Genomic DNA, 17157 nt, shown 5'->3' on the forward strand with positions numbered 1-17157 from the left:
GGAGAATGTGCTAACCAAGTTTGCCAAGAAGACTTTGAAAACGACAAAACAGTACGAATCGGCAGGTGATTTCTGAAACACGTCACCGCCTATTTTTGTGTAGGAGTGTAGAGTTCCAATTTTTTGTAATCACGAATTTATTCCTTAGTCGTCTCGTCTCGTCTCGTCCCGCAGACGTTTGTCGTGCTTGCGCTGTCATATGGACCACGACCCGAGCGGCAGCGAGCGGCAGTCGAGCAAAGTCGGGACAAGTCGGGACGGGGACGGGGACAGGGATGGGAATGGTGCGAATGCACTGCAAACTACGCACACACCTGGTGTGAGGCGAGGCGAGGCGACGCGAGGCGAGGCGAGGCGAGGAAGCCCACATGCTACCAGTGGCGCCCTCCAGCACGACACTGCCACACCACGCACAGGCCCTCCGCTGGACACCAGGGACAAGATGCGTCCTCCGCTAGTGTCGAAGGCTGCACGCGCGCAGCGAATGACAGGAGGTGCAACGAGCAGCAGTGCGTGTCACACACGCGGCGGTGCGCCCGCTAATTCGGCCGTCGCTCTGCTGGGACGCCGGGCGCGCCCCCCGCGCCGTCCTCGAGGAACTGGCTGTTGCGGAAGGAAGTGCTTTCGTCAAATGCGGTCGAAAACTAACATTTTGTGTGTTGGGAGAAAAGCCGAACGCGGATTCTGCCGTGCTCCTACATTAGATGAGCGCCAACGGCCATACCATGATGAATACACCGGTTCTCGTCCGATCACCGAAGTTAAGCATCATCGGGCCCGGTTAGTACTTGGATGGGTGACCGCCTGGGAAACCCGGGTGCTGTTGGCTGCCTTCCATTTTTTTTTGTTATTATGTCGCTACCCCTGCCAGCCCAATTTTCAAACTACCTTTCTGTTGTGACAAAGATGCTTCCTTAAGCCTTTTACACTACTGTAATGGTACGAAAATGCAGTAATTAACTCAGTTTGAGGGAGAATGTGCTAACCAAGTTTGCCAAGAAGACTTTGAAAACGACAAAACAGTACGAATCGGCAGGTGATTTCTGAAACACGTCACCGCCTATTTTTGTGTAGGAGTGTAGAGTTCCAATTTTTTGTAATCACGAATTTATTCCTTAGTCGTCTCGTCTCGTCTCGTCCCGCAGACGTTTGTCGTGCTTGCGCTGTCATATGGACCACGACCCGAGCGGCAGCGAGCGGCAGTCGAGCAAAGTCGGGACAAGTCGGGACGGGGACGGGGACAGGGATGGGAATGGTGCGAATGCACTGCAAACTACGCACACACCTGGTGTGAGGCGAGGCGAGGCGACGCGAGGCGAGGCGAGGCGAGGAAGCCCACATGCTACCAGTGGCGCCCTCCAGCACGACACTGCCACACCACGCACAGGCCCTCCGCTGGACACCAGGGACAAGATGCGTCCTCCGCTAGTGTCGAAGGCTGCACGCGCGCAGCGAATGACAGGAGGTGCAACGAGCAGCAGTGCGTGTCACACACGCGGCGGTGCGCCCGCTAATTCGGCCGTCGCTCTGCTGGGACGCCGGGCGCGCCCCCCGCGCCGTCCTCGAGGAACTGGCTGTTGCGGAAGGAAGTGCTTTCGTCAAATGCGGTCGAAAACTAACATTTTGTGTGTTGGGAGAAAAGCCGAACGCGGATTCTGCCGTGCTCCTACATTAGATGAGCGCCAACGGCCATACCATGTTGAATACACCGGTTCTCGTCCGATCACCGAAGTTAAGCATCATCGGGCCCGGTTAGTACTTGGATGGGTGACCGCCTGGGAAACCCGGGTGCTGTTGGCTGCCTTCCATTTTTTTTTGTTATTATGTCGCTACCCCTGCCAGCCCAATTTTCAAACTACCTTTCTGTTGTGACAAAGATGCTTCCTTAAGCCTTTTACACTACTGTAATGGTACGAAAATGCAGTAATTAACTCAGTTTGAGGGAGAATGTGCTAACCAAGTTTGCCAAGAAGACTTTGAAAACGACAAAACAGTACGAATCGGCAGGTGATTTCTGAAACACGTCACCGCCTATTTTTGTGTAGGAGTGTAGAGTTCCAATTTTTTGTAATCACGAATTTATTCCTTAGTCGTCTCGTCTCGTCTCGTCCCGCAGACGTTTGTCGTGCTTGCGCTGTCATATGGACCACGACCCGAGCGGCAGCGAGCGGCAGTCGAGCAAAGTCGGGACAAGTCGGGACGGGGACGGGGACAGGGATGGGAATGGTGCGAATGCACTGCAAACTACGCACACACCTGGTGTGAGGCGAGGCGAGGCGACGCGAGGCGAGGCGAGGCGAGGAAGCCCACATGCTACCAGTGGCGCCCTCCAGCACGACACTGCCACACCACGCACAGGCCCTCCGCTGGACACCAGGGACAAGATGCGTCCTCCGCTAGTGTCGAAGGCTGCACGCGCGCAGCGAATGACAGGAGGTGCAACGAGCAGCAGTGCGTCTCACACACGCGGCGGTGCGCCCGCTAATTCGGCCGTCGCTCTGCTGGGACGCCGGGCGCGCCCCCCGCGCCGTCCTCGAGGAACTGGCTGTTGCGGAAGGAAGTGCTTTCGTCAAATGCGGTCGAAAACTAACATTTTGTGTGTTGGGAGAAAAGCCGAACGCGGATTCTGCCGTGCTCCTACATTAGATGAGCGCCAACGGCCATACCATGATGAATACACCGGTTCTCGTCCGATCACCGAAGTTAAGCATCATCGGGCCCGGTTAGTACTTGGATGGGTGACCGCCTGGGAAACCCGGGTGCTGTTGGCTGCCTTCCATTTTTTTTTTGTTATTATGTCGCTACCCCTGCCAGCCCAATTTTCAAACTACCTTTCTGTTGTGACAAAGATGCTTCCTTAAGCCTTTTACACTACTGTAATGGTACGAAAATGCAGTAATTAACTCAGTTTGAGGGAGAATGTGCTAACCAAGTTTGCCAAGAAGACTTTGAAAACGACAAAACAGTACGAATCGGCAGGTGATTTCTGAAACACGTCACCGCCTATTTTTGTGTAGGAGTGTAGAGTTCCAATTTTTTGTAATCACGAATTTATTCCTTAGTCGTCTCGTCTCGTCTCGTCCCGCAGACGTTTGTCGTGCTTGCGCTGTCATATGGACCACGACCCGAGCGGCAGCGAGCGGCAGTCGAGCAAAGTCGGGACAAGTCGGGACGGGGACGGGGACAGGGATGGGAATGGTGCGAATGCACTGCAAACTACGCACACACCTGGTGTGAGGCGAGGCGAGGCGACGCGAGGCGAGGCGAGGCGAGGAAGCCCACATGCTACCAGTGGCGCCCTCCAGCACGACACTGCCACACCACGCACAGGCCCTCCGCTGGACACCAGGGACAAGATGCGTCCTCCGCTAGTGTCGAAGGCTGCACGCGCGCAGCGAATGACAGGAGGTGCAACGAGCAGCAGTGCGTGTCACACACGCGGCGGTGCGCCCGCTAATTCGGCCGTCGCTCTGCTGGGACGCCGGGCGCGCCCCCCGCGCCGTCCTCGAGGAACTGGCTGTTGCGGAAGGAAGTGCTTTCGTCAAATGCGGTCGAAAACTAACATTTTGTGTGTTGGGAGAAAAGCCGAACGCGGATTCTGCCGTGCTCCTACATTAGATGAGCGCCAACGGCCATACCATGATGAATACACCGGTTCTCGTCCGATCACCGAAGTTAAGCATCATCGGGCCCGGTTAGTACTTGGATGGGTGACCGCCTGGGAAACCCGGGTGCTGTTGGCTGCCTTCCATTTTTTTTTTGTTATTATGTCGCTACCCCTGCCAGCCCAATTTTCAAACTACCTTTCTGTTGTGACAAAGATGCTTCCTTAAGCCTTTTACACTACTGTAATGGTACGAAAATGCAGTAATTAACTCAGTTTGAGGGAGAATGTGCTAACCAAGTTTGCCAAGAAGACTTTGAAAACGACAAAACAGTACGAATCGGCAGGTGATTTCTGAAACACGTCACCGCCTATTTTTGTGTAGGAGTGTAGAGTTCCAATTTTTTGTAATCACGAATTTATTCCTTAGTCGTCTCGTCTCGTCTCGTCCCGCAGACGTTTGTCGTGCTTGCGCTGTCATATGGACCACGACCCGAGCGGCAGCGAGCGGCAGTCGAGCAAAGTCGGGACAAGTCGGGACGGGGACGGGGACAGGGATGGGAATGGTGCGAATGCACTGCAAACTACGCACACACCTGGTGTGAGGCGAGGCGAGGCGACGCGAGGCGAGGCGAGGCGAGGAAGCCCACATGCTACCAGTGGCGCCCTCCAGCACGACACTGCCACACCACGCACAGGCCCTCCGCTGGACACCAGGGACAAGATGCGTCCTCCGCTAGTGTCGAAGGCTGCACGCGCGCAGCGAATGACAGGAGGTGCAACGAGCAGCAGTGCGTCTCACACACGCGGCGGTGCGCCCGCTAATTCGGCCGTCGCTCTGCTGGGACGCCGGGCGCGCCCCCCGCGCCGTCCTCGAGGAACTGGCTGTTGCGGAAGGAAGTGCTTTCGTCAAATGCGGTCGAAAACTAACATTTTGTGTGTTGGGAGAAAAGCCGAACGCGGATTCTGCCGTGCTCCTACATTAGATGAGCGCCAACGGCCATACCATGATGAATACACCGGTTCTCGTCCGATCACCGAAGTTAAGCATCATCGGGCCCGGTTAGTACTTGGATGGGTGACCGCCTGGGAAACCCGGGTGCTGTTGGCTGCCTTCCATTTTTTTTTGTTATTATGTCGCTACCCCTGCCAGCCCAATTTTCAAACTACCTTTCTGTTGTGACAAAGATGCTTCCTTAAGCCTTTTACACTACTGTAATGGTACGAAAATGCAGTAATTAACTCAGTTTGAGGGAGAATGTGCTAACCAAGTTTGCCAAGAAGACTTTGAAAACGACAAAACAGTACGAATCGGCAGGTGATTTCTGAAACACGTCACCGCCTATTTTTGTGTAGGAGTGTAGAGTTCCAATTTTTTGTAATCACGAATTTATTCCTTAGTCGTCTCGTCTCGTCTCGTCCCGCAGACGTTTGTCGTGCTTGCGCTGTCATATGGACCACGACCCGAGCGGCAGCGAGCGGCAGTCGAGCAAAGTCGGGACAAGTCGGGACGGGGACGGGGACAGGGATGGGAATGGTGCGAATGCACTGCAAACTACGCACACACCTGGTGTGAGGCGAGGCGAGGCGACGCGAGGCGAGGCGAGGCGAGGAAGCCCACATGCTACCAGTGGCGCCCTCCAGCACGACACTGCCACACCACGCACAGGCCCTCCGCTGGACACCAGGGACAAGATGCGTCCTCCGCTAGTGTCGAAGGCTGCACGCGCGCAGCGAATGACAGGAGGTGCAACGAGCAGCAGTGCGTCTCACACACGCGGCGGTGCGCCCGCTAATTCGGCCGTCGCTCTGCTGGGACGCCGGGCGCGCCCCCCGCGCCGTCCTCGAGGAACTGGCTGTTGCGGAAGGAAGTGCTTTCGTCAAATGCGGTCGAAAACTAACATTTTGTGTGTTGGGAGAAAAGCCGAACGCGGATTCTGCCGTGCTCCTACATTAGATGAGCGCCAACGGCCATACCATGATGAATACACCGGTTCTCGTCCGATCACCGAAGTTAAGCATCATCGGGCCCGGTTAGTACTTGGATGGGTGACCGCCTGGGAAACCCGGGTGCTGTTGGCTGCCTTCCATTTTTTTTTTGTTATTATGTCGCTACCCCTGCCAGCCCAATTTTCAAACTACCTTTCTGTTGTGACAAAGATGCTTCCTTAAGCCTTTTACACTACTGTAATGGTACGAAAATGCAGTAATTAACTCAGTTTGAGGGAGAATGTGCTAACCAAGTTTGCCAAGAAGACTTTGAAAACGACAAAACAGTACGAATCGGCAGGTGATTTCTGAAACACGTCACCGCCTATTTTTGTGTAGGAGTGTAGAGTTCCAATTTTTTGTAATCACGAATTTATTCCTTAGTCGTCTCGTCTCGTCTCGTCCCGCAGACGTTTGTCGTGCTTGCGCTGTCATATGGACCACGACCCGAGCGGCAGCGAGCGGCAGTCGAGCAAAGTCGGGACAAGTCGGGACGGGGACGGGGACAGGGATGGGAATGGTGCGAATGCACTGCAAACTACGCACACACCTGGTGTGAGGCGAGGCGAGGCGACGCGAGGCGAGGCGAGGCGAGGAAGCCCACATGCTACCAGTGGCGCCCTCCAGCACGACACTGCCACACCACGCACAGGCCCTCCGCTGGACACCAGGGACAAGATGCGTCCTCCGCTAGTGTCGAAGGCTGCACGCGCGCAGCGAATGACAGGAGGTGCAACGAGCAGCAGTGCGTCTCACACACGCGGCGGTGCGCCCGCTAATTCGGCCGTCGCTCTGCTGGGACGCCGGGCGCGCCCCCCGCGCCGTCCTCGAGGAACTGGCTGTTGCGGAAGGAAGTGCTTTCGTCAAATGCGGTCGAAAACTAACATTTTGTGTGTTGGGAGAAAAGCCGAACGCGGATTCTGCCGTGCTCCTACATTAGATGAGCGCCAACGGCCATACCATGATGAATACACCGGTTCTCGTCCGATCACCGAAGTTAAGCATCATCGGGCCCGGTTAGTACTTGGATGGGTGACCGCCTGGGAAACCCGGGTGCTGTTGGCTGCCTTCCATTTTTTTTTTGTTATTATGTCGCTACCCCTGCCAGCCCAATTTTCAAACTACCTTTCTGTTGTGACAAAGATGCTTCCTTAAGCCTTTTACACTACTGTAATGGTACGAAAATGCAGTAATTAACTCAGTTTGAGGGAGAATGTGCTAACCAAGTTTGCCAAGAAGACTTTGAAAACGACAAAACAGTACGAATCGGCAGGTGATTTCTGAAACACGTCACCGCCTATTTTTGTGTAGGAGTGTAGAGTTCCAATTTTTTGTAATCACGAATTTATTCCTTAGTCGTCTCGTCTCGTCTCGTCCCGCAGACGTTTGTCGTGCTTGCGCTGTCATATGGACCACGACCCGAGCGGCAGCGAGCGGCAGTCGAGCAAAGTCGGGACAAGTCGGGACGGGGACGGGGACAGGGATGGGAATGGTGCGAATGCACTGCAAACTACGCACACACCTGGTGTGAGGCGAGGCGAGGCGACGCGAGGCGAGGCGAGGCGAGGAAGCCCACATGCTACCAGTGGCGCCCTCCAGCACGACACTGCCACACCACGCACAGGCCCTCCGCTGGACACCAGGGACAAGATGCGTCCTCCGCTAGTGTCGAAGGCTGCACGCGCGCAGCGAATGACAGGAGGTGCAACGAGCAGCAGTGCGTCTCACACACGCGGCGGTGCGCCCGCTAATTCGGCCGTCGCTCTGCTGGGACGCCGGGCGCGCCCCCCGCGCCGTCCTCGAGGAACTGGCTGTTGCGGAAGGAAGTGCTTTCGTCAAATGCGGTCGAAAACTAACATTTTGTGTGTTGGGAGAAAAGCCGAACGCGGATTCTGCCGTGCTCCTACATTAGATGAGCGCCAACGGCCATACCATGATGAATACACCGGTTCTCGTCCGATCACCGAAGTTAAGCATCATCGGGCCCGGTTAGTACTTGGATGGGTGACCGCCTGGGAAACCCGGGTGCTGTTGGCTGCCTTCCATTTTTTTTTGTTATTATGTCGCTACCCCTGCCAGCCCAATTTTCAAACTACCTTTCTGTTGTGACAAAGATGCTTCCTTAAGCCTTTTACACTACTGTAATGGTACGAAAATGCAGTAATTAACTCAGTTTGAGGGAGAATGTGCTAACCAAGTTTGCCAAGAAGACTTTGAAAACGACAAAACAGTACGAATCGGCAGGTGATTTCTGAAACACGTCACCGCCTATTTTTGTGTAGGAGTGTAGAGTTCCAATTTTTTGTAATCACGAATTTATTCCTTAGTCGTCTCGTCTCGTCTCGTCCCGCAGACGTTTGTCGTGCTTGCGCTGTCATATGGACCACGACCCGAGCGGCAGCGAGCGGCAGTCGAGCAAAGTCGGGACAAGTCGGGACGGGGACGGGGACAGGGATGGGAATGGTGCGAATGCACTGCAAACTACGCACACACCTGGTGTGAGGCGAGGCGAGGCGACGCGAGGCGAGGCGAGGCGAGGAAGCCCACATGCTACCAGTGGCGCCCTCCAGCACGACACTGCCACACCACGCACAGGCCCTCCGCTGGACACCAGGGACAAGATGCGTCCTCCGCTAGTGTCGAAGGCTGCACGCGCGCAGCGAATGACAGGAGGTGCAACGAGCAGCAGTGCGTCTCACACACGCGGCGGTGCGCCCGCTAATTCGGCCGTCGCTCTGCTGGGACGCCGGGCGCGCCCCCCGCGCCGTCCTCGAGGAACTGGCTGTTGCGGAAGGAAGTGCTTTCGTCAAATGCGGTCGAAAACTAACATTTTGTGTGTTGGGAGAAAAGCCGAACGCGGATTCTGCCGTGCTCCTACATTAGATGAGCGCCAACGGCCATACCATGATGAATACACCGGTTCTCGTCCGATCACCGAAGTTAAGCATCATCGGGCCCGGTTAGTACTTGGATGGGTGACCGCCTGGGAAACCCGGGTGCTGTTGGCTGCCTTCCATTTTTTTTTGTTATTATGTCGCTACCCCTGCCAGCCCAATTTTCAAACTACCTTTCTGTTGTGACAAAGATGCTTCCTTAAGCCTTTTACACTACTGTAATGGTACGAAAATGCAGTAATTAACTCAGTTTGAGGGAGAATGTGCTAACCAAGTTTGCCAAGAAGACTTTGAAAACGACAAAACAGTACGAATCGGCAGGTGATTTCTGAAACACGTCACCGCCTATTTTTGTGTAGGAGTGTAGAGTTCCAATTTTTTGTAATCACGAATTTATTCCTTAGTCGTCTCGTCTCGTCTCGTCCCGCAGACGTTTGTCGTGCTTGCGCTGTCATATGGACCACGACCCGAGCGGCAGCGAGCGGCAGTCGAGCAAAGTCGGGACAAGTCGGGACGGGGACGGGGACAGGGATGGGAATGGTGCGAATGCACTGCAAACTACGCACACACCTGGTGTGAGGCGAGGCGAGGCGACGCGAGGCGAGGCGAGGCGAGGAAGCCCACATGCTACCAGTGGCGCCCTCCAGCACGACACTGCCACACCACGCACAGGCCCTCCGCTGGACACCAGGGACAAGATGCGTCCTCCGCTAGTGTCGAAGGCTGCACGCGCGCAGCGAATGACAGGAGGTGCAACGAGCAGCAGTGCGTGTCACACACGCGGCGGTGCGCCCGCTAATTCGGCCGTCGCTCTGCTGGGACGCCGGGCGCGCCCCCCGCGCCGTCCTCGAGGAACTGGCTGTTGCGGAAGGAAGTGCTTTCGTCAAATGCGGTCGAAAACTAACATTTTGTGTGTTGGGAGAAAAGCCGAACGCGGATTCTGCCGTGCTCCTACATTAGATGAGCGCCAACGGCCATACCATGATGAATACACCGGTTCTCGTCCGATCACCGAAGTTAAGCATCATCGGGCCCGGTTAGTACTTGGATGGGTGACCGCCTGGGAAACCCGGGTGCTGTTGGCTGCCTTCCATTTTTTTTTTGTTATTATGTCGCTACCCCTGCCAGCCCAATTTTCAAACTACCTTTCTGTTGTGACAAAGATGCTTCCTTAAGCCTTTTACACTACTGTAATGGTACGAAAATGCAGTAATTAACTCAGTTTGAGGGAGAATGTGCTAACCAAGTTTGCCAAGAAGACTTTGAAAACGACAAAACAGTACGAATCGGCAGGTGATTTCTGAAACACGTCACCGCCTATTTTTGTGTAGGAGTGTAGAGTTCCAATTTTTTGTAATCACGAATTTATTCCTTAGTCGTCTCGTCTCGTCTCGTCCCGCAGACGTTTGTCGTGCTTGCGCTGTCATATGGACCACGACCCGAGCGGCAGCGAGCGGCAGTCGAGCAAAGTCGGGACAAGTCGGGACGGGGACGGGGACAGGGATGGGAATGGTGCGAATGCACTGCAAACTACGCACACACCTGGTGTGAGGCGAGGCGAGGCGACGCGAGGCGAGGCGAGGCGAGGAAGCCCACATGCTACCAGTGGCGCCCTCCAGCACGACACTGCCACACCACGCACAGGCCCTCCGCTGGACACCAGGGACAAGATGCGTCCTCCGCTAGTGTCGAAGGCTGCACGCGCGCAGCGAATGACAGGAGGTGCAACGAGCAGCAGTGCGTGTCACACACGCGGCGGTGCGCCCGCTAATTCGGCCGTCGCTCTGCTGGGACGCCGGGCGCGCCCCCCGCGCCGTCCTCGAGGAACTGGCTGTTGCGGAAGGAAGTGCTTTCGTCAAATGCGGTCGAAAACTAACATTTTGTGTGTTGGGAGAAAAGCCGAACGCGGATTCTGCCGTGCTCCTACATTAGATGAGCGCCAACGGCCATACCATGATGAATACACCGGTTCTCGTCCGATCACCGAAGTTAAGCATCATCGGGCCCGGTTAGTACTTGGATGGGTGACCGCCTGGGAAACCCGGGTGCTGTTGGCTGCCTTCCATTTTTTTTTGTTATTATGTCGCTACCCCTGCCAGCCCAATTTTCAAACTACCTTTCTGTTGTGACAAAGATGCTTCCTTAAGCCTTTTACACTACTGTAATGGTACGAAAATGCAGTAATTAACTCAGTTTGAGGGAGAATGTGCTAACCAAGTTTGCCAAGAAGACTTTGAAAACGACAAAACAGTACGAATCGGCAGGTGATTTCTGAAACACGTCACCGCCTATTTTTGTGTAGGAGTGTAGAGTTCCAATTTTTTGTAATCACGAATTTATTCCTTAGTCGTCTCGTCTCGTCTCGTCCCGCAGACGTTTGTCGTGCTTGCGCTGTCATATGGACCACGACCCGAGCGGCAGCGAGCGGCAGTCGAGCAAAGTCGGGACAAGTCGGGACGGGGACGGGGACAGGGATGGGAATGGTGCGAATGCACTGCAAACTACGCACACACCTGGTGTGAGGCGAGGCGAGGCGACGCGAGGCGAGGCGAGGCGAGGAAGCCCACATGCTACCAGTGGCGCCCTCCAGCACGACACTGCCACACCACGCACAGGCCCTCCGCTGGACACCAGGGACAAGATGCGTCCTCCGCTAGTGTCGAAGGCTGCACGCGCGCAGCGAATGACAGGAGGTGCAACGAGCAGCAGTGCGTGTCACACACGCGGCGGTGCGCCCGCTAATTCGGCCGTCGCTCTGCTGGGACGCCGGGCGCGCCCCCCGCGCCGTCCTCGAGGAACTGGCTGTTGCGGAAGGAAGTGCTTTCGTCAAATGCGGTCGAAAACTAACATTTTGTGTGTTGGGAGAAAAGCCGAACGCGGATTCTGCCGTGCTCCTACATTAGATGAGCGCCAACGGCCATACCATGATGAATACACCGGTTCTCGTCCGATCACCGAAGTTAAGCATCATCGGGCCCGGTTAGTACTTGGATGGGTGACCGCCTGGGAAACCCGGGTGCTGTTGGCTGCCTTCCATTTTTTTTTGTTATTATGTCGCTACCCCTGCCAGCCCAATTTTCAAACTACCTTTCTGTTGTGACAAAGATGCTTCCTTAAGCCTTTTACACTACTGTAATGGTACGAAAATGCAGTAATTAACTCAGTTTGAGGGAGAATGTGCTAACCAAGTTTGCCAAGAAGACTTTGAAAACGACAAAACAGTACGAATCGGCAGGTGATTTCTGAAACACGTCACCGCCTATTTTTGTGTAGGAGTGTAGAGTTCCAATTTTTTGTAATCACGAATTTATTCCTTAGTCGTCTCGTCTCGTCTCGTCCCGCAGACGTTTGTCGTGCTTGCGCTGTCATATGGACCACGACCCGAGCGGCAGCGAGCGGCAGTCGAGCAAAGTCGGGACAAGTCGGGACGGGGACGGGGACAGGGATGGGAATGGTGCGAATGCACTGCAAACTACGCACACACCTGGTGTGAGGCGAGGCGAGGCGACGCGAGGCGAGGCGAGGCGAGGAAGCCCACATGCTACCAGTGGCGCCCTCCAGCACGACACTGCCACACCACGCACAGGCCCTCCGCTGGACACCAGGGACAAGATGCGTCCTCCGCTAGTGTCGAAGGCTGCACGCGCGCAGCGAATGACAGGAGGTGCAACGAGCAGCAGTGCGTGTCACACACGCGGCGGTGCGCCCGCTAATTCGGCCGTCGCTCTGCTGGGACGCCGGGCGCGCCCCCCGCGCCGTCCTCGAGGAACTGGCTGTTGCGGAAGGAAGTGCTTTCGTCAAATGCGGTCGAAAACTAACATTTTGTGTGTTGGGAGAAAAGCCGAACGCGGATTCTGCCGTGCTCCTACATTAGATGAGCGCCAACGGCCATACCATGATGAATACACCGGTTCTCGTCCGATCACCGAAGTTAAGCATCATCGGGCCCGGTTAGTACTTGGATGGGTGACCGCCTGGGAAACCCGGGTGCTGTTGGCTGCCTTCCATTTTTTTTTGTTATTATGTCGCTACCCCTGCCAGCCCAATTTTCAAACTACCTTTCTGTTGTGACAAAGATGCTTCCTTAAGCCTTTTACACTACTGTAATGGTACGAAAATGCAGTAATTAACTCAGTTTGAGGGAGAATGTGCTAACCAAGTTTGCCAAGAAGACTTTGAAAACGACAAAACAGTACGAATCGGCAGGTGATTTCTGAAACACGTCACCGCCTATTTTTGTGTAGGAGTGTAGAGTTCCAATTTTTTGTAATCACGAATTTATTCCTTAGTCGTCTCGTCTCGTCTCGTCCCGCAGACGTTTGTCGTGCTTGCGCTGTCATATGGACCACGACCCGAGCGGCAGCGAGCGGCAGTCGAGCAAAGTCGGGACAAGTCGGGACGGGGACGGGGACAGGGATGGGAATGGTGCGAATGCACTGCAAACTACGCACACACCTGGTGTGAGGCGAGGCGAGGCGACGCGAGGCGAGGCGAGGCGAGGAAGCCCACATGCTACCAGTGGCGCCCTCCAGCACGACACTGCCACACCACGCACAGGCCCTCCGCTGGACACCAGGGACAAGATGCGTCCTCCGCTAGTGTCGAAGGCTGCACGCGCGCAGCGAATGACAGGAGGTGCAACGAGCAGCAGTGCGTGTCACACACGCGGCGGTGCGCCCGCTAATTCGGCCGTCGCTCTGCTGGGACGCCGGGCGCGCCCCCCGCGCCGTCCTCGAGGAACTGGCTGTTGCGGAAGGAAGTGCTTTCGTCAAATGCGGTCGAAAACTAACATTTTGTGTGTTGGGAGAAAAGCCGAACGCGGATTCTGCCGTGCTCCTACATTAGATGAGCGCCAACGGCCATACCATGATGAATACACCGGTTCTCGTCCGATCACCGAAGTTAAGCATCATCGGGCCCGGTTAGTACTTGGATGGGTGACCGCCTGGGAAACCCGGGTGCTGTTGGCTGCCTTCCATTTTTTTTTTGTTATTATGTCGCTACCCCTGCCAGCCCAATTTTCAAACTACCTTTCTGTTGTGACAAAGATGCTTCCTTAAGCCTTTTACACTACTGTAATGGTACGAAAATGCAGTAATTAACTCAGTTTGAGGGAGAATGTGCTAACCAAGTTTGCCAAGAAGACTTTGAAAACGACAAAACAGTACGAATCGGCAGGTGATTTCTGAAACACGTCACCGCCTATTTTTGTGTAGGAGTGTAGAGTTCCAATTTTTTGTAATCACGAATTTATTCCTTAGTCGTCTCGTCTCGTCTCGTCCCGCAGACGTTTGTCGTGCTTGCGCTGTCATATGGACCACGACCCGAGCGGCAGCGAGCGGCAGTCGAGCAAAGTCGGGACAAGTCGGGACGGGGACGGGGACAGGGATGGGAATGGTGCGAATGCACTGCAAACTACGCACACACCTGGTGTGAGGCGAGGCGAGGCGACGCGAGGCGAGGCGAGGCGAGGAAGCCCACATGCTACCAGTGGCGCCCTCCAGCACGACACTGCCACACCACGCACAGGCCCTCCGCTGGACACCAGGGACAAGATGCGTCCTCCGCTAGTGTCGAAGGCTGCACGCGCGCAGCGAATGACAGGAGGTGCAACGAGCAGCAGTGCGTGTCACACACGCGGCGGTGCGCCCGCTAATTCGGCCGTCGCTCTGCTGGGACGCCGGGCGCGCCCCCCGCGCCGTCCTCGAGGAACTGGCTGTTGCGGAAGGAAGTGCTTTCGTCAAATGCGGTCGAAAACTAACATTTTGTGTGTTGGGAGAAAAGCCGAACGCGGATTCTGCCGTGCTCCTACATTAGATGAGCGCCAACGGCCATACCATGATGAATACACCGGTTCTCGTCCGATCACCGAAGTTAAGCATCATCGGGCCCGGTTAGTACTTGGATGGGTGACCGCCTGGGAAACCCGGGTGCTGTTGGCTGCCTTCCATTTTTTTTTGTTATTATGTCGCTACCCCTGCCAGCCCAATTTTCAAACTACCTTTCTGTTGTGACAAAGATGCTTCCTTAAGCCTTTTACACTACTGTAATGGTACGAAAATGCAGTAATTAACTCAGTTTGAGGGAGAATGTGCTAACCAAGTTTGCCAAGAAGACTTTGAAAACGACAAAACAGTACGAATCGGCAGGTGATTTCTGAAACACGTCACCGCCTATTTTTGTGTAGGAGTGTAGAGTTCCAATTTTTTGTAATCACGAATTTATTCCTTAGTCGTCTCGTCTCGTCTCGTCCCGCAGACGTTTGTCGTGCTTGCGCTGTCATATGGACCACGACCCGAGCGGCAGCGAGCGGCAGTCGAGCAAAGTCGGGACAAGTCGGGACGGGGACGGGGACAGGGATGGGAATGGTGCGAATGCACTGCAAACTACGCACACACCTGGTGTGAGGCGAGGCGAGGCGACGCGAGGCGAGGCGAGGCGAGGAAGCCCACATGCTACCAGTGGCGCCCTCCAGCACGACACTGCCACACCACGCACAGGCCCTCCGCTGGACACCAGGGACAAGATGCGTCCTCCGCTAGTGTCGAAGGCTGCACGCGCGCAGCGAATGACAGGAGGTGCAACGAGCAGCAGTGCGTCTCACACACGCGGCGGTGCGCCCGCTAATTCGGCCGTCGCTCTGCTGGGACGCCGGGCGCGCCCCCCGCGCCGTCCTCGAGGAACTGGCTGTTGCGGAAGGAAGTGCTTTCGTCAAATGCGGTCGAAAACTAACATTTTGTGTGTTGGGAGAAAAGCCGAACGCGGATTCTGCCGTGCTCCTACATTAGATGAGCGCCAACGGCCATACCATGATGAATACACCGGTTCTCGTCCGATCACCGAAGTTAAGCATCATCGGGCCCGGTTAGTACTTGGATGGGTGACCGCCTGGGAAACCCGGGTGCTGTTGGCTGCCTTCCATTTTTTTTTTGTTATTATGTCGCTACCCCTGCCAGCCCAATTTTCAAACTACCTTTCTGTTGTGACAAAGATGCTTCCTTAAGCCTTTTACACTACTGTAATGGTACGAAAATGCAGTAATTAACTCAGTTTGAGGGAGAATGTGCTAACCAAGTTTGCCAAGAAGACTTTGAAAACGACAAAACAGTACGAATCGGCAGGTGATTTCTGAAACACGTCACCGCCTATTTTTGTGTAGGAGTGTAGAGTTCCAATTTTTTGTAATCACGAATTTATTCCTTAGTCGTCTCGTCTCGTCTCGTCCCGCAGACGTTTGTCGTGCTTGCGCTGTCATATGGACCACGACCCGAGCGGCAGCGAGCGGCAGTCGAGCAAAGTCGGGACAAGTCGGGACGGGGACGGGGACAGGGATGGGAATGGTGCGAATGCACTGCAAACTACGCACACACCTGGTGTGAGGCGAGGCGAGGCGACGCGAGGCGAGGCGAGGCGAGGAAGCCCACATGCTACCAGTGGCGCCCTCCAGCACGACACTGCCACACCACGCACAGGCCCTCCGCTGGACACCAGGGACAAGATGCGTCCTCCGCTAGTGTCGAAGGCTGCACGCGCGCAGCGAATGACAGGAGGTGCAACGAGCAGCAGTGCGTGTCACACACGCGGCGGTGCGCCCGCTAATTCGGCCGTCGCTCTGCTGGGACGCCGGGCGCGCCCCCCGCGCCGTCCTCGAGGAACTGGCTGTTGCGGAAGGAAGTGCTTTCGTCAAATGCGGTCGAAAACTAACATTTTGTGTGTTGGGAGAAAAGCCGAACGCGGATTCTGCCGTGCTCCTACATTAGATGAGCGCCAACGGCCATACCATGATGAATACACCGGTTCTCGTCCGATCACCGAAGTTAAGCATCATCGGGCCCGGTTAGTACTTGGATGGGTGACCGCCTGGGAAACCCGGGTGCTGTTGGCTGCCTTCCATTTTTTTTTTGTTATTATGTCGCTACCCCTGCCAGCCCAATTTTCAAACTACCTTTCTGTTGTGACAAAGATGCTTCCTTAAGCCTTTTACACTACTGTAATGGTACGAAAATGCAGTAATTAACTCAGTTTGAGGGAGAATGTGCTAACCAAGTTTGCCAAGAAGACTTTGAAAACGACAAAACAGTACGAATCGGCAGGTGATTTCTGAAACACGTCACCGCCTATTTTTGTGTAGGAGTGTAGAGTTCCAATTTTTTGTAATCACGAATTTATTCCTTAGTCGTCTCGTCTCGTCTCGTCCCGCAGACGTTTGTCGTGCTTGCGCTGTCATATGGACCACGACCCGAGCGGCAGCGAGCGGCAGTCGAGCAAAGTCGGGACAAGTCGGGACGGGGACGGGGACAGGGATGGGAATGGTGCGAATGCACTGCAAACTACGCACACACCTGGTGTGAGGCGAGGCGAGGCGACGCGAGGCGAGGCGAGGCGAGGAAGCCCACATGCTACCAGTGGCGCCCTCCAGCACGACACTGCCACACCACGCACAGGCCCTCCGCTGGACACCAGGGACAAGATGCGTCCTCCGCTAGTGTCGAAGGCTGCACGCGCGCAGCGAATGACAGGAGGTGCAACGAGCAGCAGTGCGTGTCACACACGCGGCGGTGCGCCCGCTAATTCGGCCGTCGCTCTGCTGGGACGCCGGGCGCGCCCCCCGCGCCGTCCTCGAGGAACTGGCTGTTGCGGAAGGAAGTGCTTTCGTCAAATGCGGTCGAA

The 17157-nt window shown here is 55.4% G+C and overlaps 17 non-coding genes across 17 annotated transcripts; all 17 read left to right on the forward strand.

Moving 5' to 3' along the window:
- The first annotated feature begins 710 nt into the window (after nucleotides 1-710).
- Nucleotides 711-829, forward strand: LOC126220445 (5S ribosomal RNA). The gene has a single exon (XR_007542890.1). It is a non-coding gene; the product is annotated as a 5S ribosomal RNA (ribosomal RNA).
- An 852-nt stretch (nucleotides 830-1681) lies between these two features.
- On the forward strand, nucleotides 1682-1800 carry LOC126220465 (5S ribosomal RNA). Its single transcript, XR_007542909.1, has one exon. It is a non-coding gene; the product is annotated as a 5S ribosomal RNA (ribosomal RNA).
- An 852-nt stretch (nucleotides 1801-2652) lies between these two features.
- Nucleotides 2653-2771, forward strand: LOC126220446 (5S ribosomal RNA). The gene has a single exon (XR_007542891.1). It is a non-coding gene; the product is annotated as a 5S ribosomal RNA (ribosomal RNA).
- Nucleotides 2772-3624: 853 nt separating this feature from the next.
- Nucleotides 3625-3743, forward strand: LOC126220448 (5S ribosomal RNA). Its single transcript, XR_007542893.1, has one exon. It is a non-coding gene; the product is annotated as a 5S ribosomal RNA (ribosomal RNA).
- An 853-nt stretch (nucleotides 3744-4596) lies between these two features.
- LOC126220449 (5S ribosomal RNA) lies at nucleotides 4597-4715 on the forward strand. Its single transcript, XR_007542894.1, has one exon. It is a non-coding gene; the product is annotated as a 5S ribosomal RNA (ribosomal RNA).
- An 852-nt stretch (nucleotides 4716-5567) lies between these two features.
- Nucleotides 5568-5686, forward strand: LOC126220450 (5S ribosomal RNA). The gene has a single exon (XR_007542895.1). It is a non-coding gene; the product is annotated as a 5S ribosomal RNA (ribosomal RNA).
- Nucleotides 5687-6539: 853 nt separating this feature from the next.
- On the forward strand, nucleotides 6540-6658 carry LOC126220451 (5S ribosomal RNA). Its single transcript, XR_007542896.1, has one exon. It is a non-coding gene; the product is annotated as a 5S ribosomal RNA (ribosomal RNA).
- An 853-nt stretch (nucleotides 6659-7511) lies between these two features.
- Nucleotides 7512-7630, forward strand: LOC126220452 (5S ribosomal RNA). Its single transcript, XR_007542897.1, has one exon. It is a non-coding gene; the product is annotated as a 5S ribosomal RNA (ribosomal RNA).
- An 852-nt stretch (nucleotides 7631-8482) lies between these two features.
- LOC126220453 (5S ribosomal RNA) lies at nucleotides 8483-8601 on the forward strand. The gene has a single exon (XR_007542898.1). It is a non-coding gene; the product is annotated as a 5S ribosomal RNA (ribosomal RNA).
- Nucleotides 8602-9453: 852 nt separating this feature from the next.
- Nucleotides 9454-9572, forward strand: LOC126220454 (5S ribosomal RNA). The gene has a single exon (XR_007542899.1). It is a non-coding gene; the product is annotated as a 5S ribosomal RNA (ribosomal RNA).
- An 853-nt stretch (nucleotides 9573-10425) lies between these two features.
- LOC126220456 (5S ribosomal RNA) lies at nucleotides 10426-10544 on the forward strand. Its single transcript, XR_007542900.1, has one exon. It is a non-coding gene; the product is annotated as a 5S ribosomal RNA (ribosomal RNA).
- An 852-nt stretch (nucleotides 10545-11396) lies between these two features.
- Nucleotides 11397-11515, forward strand: LOC126220457 (5S ribosomal RNA). Its single transcript, XR_007542901.1, has one exon. It is a non-coding gene; the product is annotated as a 5S ribosomal RNA (ribosomal RNA).
- Nucleotides 11516-12367: 852 nt separating this feature from the next.
- Nucleotides 12368-12486, forward strand: LOC126220458 (5S ribosomal RNA). Its single transcript, XR_007542902.1, has one exon. It is a non-coding gene; the product is annotated as a 5S ribosomal RNA (ribosomal RNA).
- An 852-nt stretch (nucleotides 12487-13338) lies between these two features.
- LOC126220460 (5S ribosomal RNA) lies at nucleotides 13339-13457 on the forward strand. Its single transcript, XR_007542904.1, has one exon. It is a non-coding gene; the product is annotated as a 5S ribosomal RNA (ribosomal RNA).
- Nucleotides 13458-14310: 853 nt separating this feature from the next.
- Nucleotides 14311-14429, forward strand: LOC126220461 (5S ribosomal RNA). The gene has a single exon (XR_007542905.1). It is a non-coding gene; the product is annotated as a 5S ribosomal RNA (ribosomal RNA).
- An 852-nt stretch (nucleotides 14430-15281) lies between these two features.
- On the forward strand, nucleotides 15282-15400 carry LOC126220462 (5S ribosomal RNA). Its single transcript, XR_007542906.1, has one exon. It is a non-coding gene; the product is annotated as a 5S ribosomal RNA (ribosomal RNA).
- Nucleotides 15401-16253: 853 nt separating this feature from the next.
- LOC126220463 (5S ribosomal RNA) lies at nucleotides 16254-16372 on the forward strand. The gene has a single exon (XR_007542907.1). It is a non-coding gene; the product is annotated as a 5S ribosomal RNA (ribosomal RNA).
- Nucleotides 16373-17157: the final 785 nt, after the last annotated feature.

This window comes from Schistocerca nitens, unplaced genomic scaffold (genome assembly GCF_023898315.1).
Source record: "Schistocerca nitens isolate TAMUIC-IGC-003100 unplaced genomic scaffold, iqSchNite1.1 HiC_scaffold_197, whole genome shotgun sequence".
Taxonomy (NCBI): domain Eukaryota; kingdom Metazoa; phylum Arthropoda; class Insecta; order Orthoptera; family Acrididae; genus Schistocerca; species Schistocerca nitens.